Below are 5,003 nucleotides of genomic sequence, written 5' to 3'. Positions count from 1 at the left end.
GTTGGGTCTCGCTTTGCTTTTAGTTTTCCTTCTCTTGATCAGTACAGCAGGCTTATTCTTCCGAGTTGGATTGTTACTTTCTATCACACCCAGGCTTCTGTTTATTTTATGTACATTATGTTCACTTCTTCCTACGTTTTTCTTATTTTTTTTATCTTATTTTTCTCTCATCTTTTGGCCTAGAGGGTGATCATTGTTGTGTTCATACCCCTGGTTTTTGGTTAGCCCGGGGTATGCCTTGGCCTTGGTATGTAGCCGTTTCGGCGTTGGTTTTTTTGTTCTATGAATCTCTCGCTTACAGAAAAAAAAAAAAAAACATATATTATATCCATATAGGGCTTAACATATCCTTAAGCAATATACTAATGCAAAACATATTAATAAGCCTATGAGAACATAACATAAGAGAACATTAAAGTTTTGACATAAAGCAATCATCATCAAAACATTCATAACATAAAACTCAACACTTAGCATTGAGGGAAATGTTAGATACTCTTTTAACTATTCAAAATCTACTTGAAATTCATCCCACATTAAATCTCAGACTTGTCCAATGCTTAGAAGAATGGTAACCCTTTCTCACCTAGTTGAGACAAAACCTATTAAGGGTTTCCATTTTACCCTTCAAGTGCTACACTTCCTTGATATTCCTCCAAGGAGCCATATGTATAATAGCTTTAACCTTCTCAAGGTTAATCTCAATGCCTTGATGATGCACTATGAATTCAAGGAATTTTCCTGCTGCTACACCAAAGGGGTACTAAGTTGGATTGAGCTTTATGTTATACTTTTGCAAAGTCACAAAGCACTCCCTTAAGTCATTCATATGTTACTCGAACAAGTGGCTCTTAATGAGTATATCATCAACATAAGTTTTCATATTATGACTAAGCTATTTCTAAAAAAGCTTATTGACAAGGCGTTGATAGGTTGCTTTGGAATTCTTGAGGCCAAACGGCATGACTTTATAGAATATGTTGTATTGTTAGTGATAAAATATATCTTCTCCTGATCCTTAAGGTACAAGAAGATTTGGTGACAACCCTAAAAGGTATCTAAGAAGTTCATCAACTGAAAACCTACAGTTCCATCTATCAAGGCATCTATCTGAGGTAAGGGGTAATAATCTTTAGGGCATGCTTTCTTTAAATTTGTAAAATTGATGCAAAATCTCCACTTATCTCCCCTTTAGAGACAAGTACTCATTGGAAAACCACTCTAGATAATCTACTTCTCATATATTACCAAGCATTTAGGAGCCTATTAACTTCTTATATGTCTTTGGCCCGTTCTTTCTAAAAGTGCCTTTTCTTCTACTTTATCAGCCAAGGGGTAGGGTTAGTGCCGAGGCTATGTGTGATGGTGCTCAGATCTATACTAGGCATGTCTCGAGTGAACCAAGCAAAAATGTTAGTATATTCTCCAAGTAGCATCACCATCGACCCCTTAAGAGGTTTGCTCAGCTTGGTACTAATTTGCATTACTTTTTCTAGATAGTCCCTTAGGGGTTCTCTTCTAATTGGTCTATAGGCTCCATAGTCTTTGGTTATTTAGGACTTTCTAATAGATAACTGGTTAACGGAGGCATAAGAACTTCTTCAAGATTTCTCCAAAAGGATGCCATATAGCATTCCCAAGCAATTACAGGATCTCCTTGGGCTTTATCGAGCCCTTTGCTTATTGGAAACTTCACCATATGATTGGAAACTTCACCATATGATAGGTGTAGGTGATCGCACTTAATGCTAACCTTCCAAGGAGCGTTAGCCATCAAGACCTTGGTATTAATGGTCTATTCTTAATGAGTTGATTCCAAAGTGATTGACATTTCCATCGACCCGTCCACCTTCACCACTTCTTTGTTAAACTAGACTAAGGATGTCTTGCTCGGTACCAAATCCTTTAATTTATAACCTATTCGCTGATAAGCATCTCGGTAAAGGACTTCTAAGGAATTACCCATATCGATAAGGATCCTTCATACCCAAGAAAGGGTGTTTTAGAGCAAGAAATATTAATAAGACAAAAAATCAAGCCCCATAATAGGCACCAATTGATGTTGCTAAGAAGATATGGCTTAATATAACACCTCTCAATCTATTGCAAACTCAGGGCTTTTATCCCTTGATGTAGACTTCAACGATTAAGTTAGTGTTTGACAACAAGAGGTCTAGTAGAGTAACAAGAGAAAAATGAGTTAATGCCTACCAACCATTAGAGAATTAAGAGCTTTTATAGCCTGCACAGGGGATGGTTCAAGTGTGATTTTCACTAGAGATCTTATTTGGGACATGATCAGGCATGGTCTGTGGTGTGATGGACTTGAGTCATGCTAGTTGAGCCATGCTCATTAATGACTAGGTCACTAGATCTTACCATGTGATGATCCCGAATGCCTTCCATATGGTGTTTTAGTCAACTTATCAAGATCATATCAAGTGTCGATTCCTTACTAATCCTTACGTTTCATTTAGGTTGGACCACACGGCATTTCAAAATTAGTTGGTAAGTTAGATTATTTACCTCCATCCAAAAAAAAAAAAAAAACAGAAAGACTCAAAAAGTTTTTTGTTTATAAATAAGCTCCTCATTTTTCATATAGCTCACTACAAAAAATTATCGTTAATTAAGAGAGATTATGACAAGGCTATTACAAGTTGAGAGAATTTTTCACTTTTTATGGTTTAAAAATTGTATAATTGGTGATAAGTAGTGTGATATTTCATTCTTTGAGATCGATGACCAAATTAAATCTTTTATATATATATATATTATTTTAATTTTCTTAATTTTTATATATAATTTGTGTGATTCAACAATAACACACATTATTTTTCTTTTGTGAATAAAATTATCACTCCAAATTTAATAAAAAAAAACAAATAATCAATTATATCAGACTCACCATATTATCATTTACTACTAAATTACAAATCTAATAATAATAACCAATATATTATCATATGAGGAGGTATATACTTCAATATTTAATTTTGCAGCCCACAGATTGAGTCATCTTTGATATTTTTCTCTTTCAAGTCCCTGCATTATTTTATTTATTTTGTTTTATTTTATTTATTTCTCCTCTGTTTGTGATAAAGCACAATTAAGAGACAAAAGATGGTGCAGTCTCATCAATCTGTCAAACAAAGACAATACAATTACAACAATCTGAATCTGTTGATATTTTTTGTCATGAAAAATCAATCAATTTAAGCCACTGCTCCCATATGGAGACAATCTCAACAATCTAAATTGTTGATTGTGAGTCGTACGAAACCAAAACCAATAATGAATATTATAGGAGACAAAAATGAAAAGTAATATTTAAAAAAGAAGAAATATATATGAGGAGAAATGTGTAAATAAAAAAATATAAAAAATATTTTGTATTTATAATTTTTAATGTAAAAATTATAAAAAAATTGTTATTAAATCAAATATAGACATAAATTTTATTATTTATTCAAGCAAACGTAAACACAAGTTTTGCTTTTCATGAATCGTGACTTAATAATTAAAAAACAAACAATAAATCTAGAGAAAGGAGATAATCAAACATAATATGATTTATGAAAGTTCCTTCACTTCATCTTCATTCTCTAACAGTGGTTGCTAAATATAGGAAACGCGTTTTCATTTTTTTAAAAATTTTAAAAATGACTCAAATGTTTTTAAAATTATGAAAATAGTTCTGAAACGTATTTTCAGAGTTTATTCAGATTTAGATGGTAAGAAACGTTTTGAAAACAATAAAATGGTATTGTTTTGACTTTTTTGTGCATCATAGGTCGATTGGTTGAGTGGGAACCAAAATAAAGGGGTAAAGACAAGTTCATTTCTTTAATTTTTAGTTGTTCAAATATAAATATTTTGCAAATAACTATAAGGGTGTGTTTGATAGTATGGAAATTCTATGAAAAAAGTCATATCTGAAGAATTGAATTCCTTCTTTGTTGTTTGATACACCATATTTTTCATAGAATTGAATTTTATAGTACAACCATTAAAGTATGGTTTGACCTATTTTCCATGAAAAAATCTATTTAGGGGGGTAGTTTTTGTTTTCCATACAAGTTGAAAAATGTTTTCTTTTCTAACTAAATGCTATCAAACACACCTTAAAATTAAATGAAAATAGAAAAAATTGAAATATCTGTGAAATAAGGAGAAAACTTACAAGACTAAGCAAAAGTAGAATATGCCTATGTGACCCAATATAATTTTCTATTTTTTTTTTTTTAGATATGGAAGAGAGATTGATTTTGAGTTCAAATGGTTAATGGTAAAAGAAGGGGAGCATATTCAAATTGAGACTTTAATTTATTTAACATAGTTTTTTCGATGAATACTTGAGAGTGATTTTTTCGATTGGATAAAGGAATGGAAGAGAAATAATATGGTTTGGAATGGAAGAGAAATTGAGTTAATTTTTGCATGGTATGCCATTTATTTGTTAGTGACGTTTTCTCTTTTTTTATGAAAACTAAACATATTCGCTTTTATGGTGAGCATCATTAGATGAGACGATAAAAGAGGGAAGATAAAGTATTGACGTGTATAAGATAATAGTGAAAGTATCACATGTCAATTAAATGAGCTATTAAGTATAATTTTTAATATAATATTATATATATATATATGGATAGATAGATAAACCGATAAATTTCCTTTCAAACATCATTTTTATCTTGAAAAAGACACTAAAAAAATATAACAATCTATCTTATAATAGCATTTAATTTTCATTTTTTCACGAAGCAAGAGACATTAAAGATCAAGAAAAAAAATTTAATAGGAAATTTTTAATCTTAACATAGTTCTTAGGAATTTACAAAAAAATATGATCATAAATATAAACGACTAACCTTAATTGGAATCTATATAACGGATCTCATTCATTAAAATAAATTTATATTATCTTGAATGAGTTTGAATAAAAATTCTTCAGATATCATAAGTAGCTAGAATTTTTATTCTTATTATATTTGAATTTTTTT

Source organism: Diospyros lotus, chromosome 6 (genome assembly GCF_014633365.1).
Source record: "Diospyros lotus cultivar Yz01 chromosome 6, ASM1463336v1, whole genome shotgun sequence".
Taxonomy (NCBI): domain Eukaryota; kingdom Viridiplantae; phylum Streptophyta; class Magnoliopsida; order Ericales; family Ebenaceae; genus Diospyros; species Diospyros lotus.
This window is presented reverse-complemented; position numbering follows the sequence as displayed.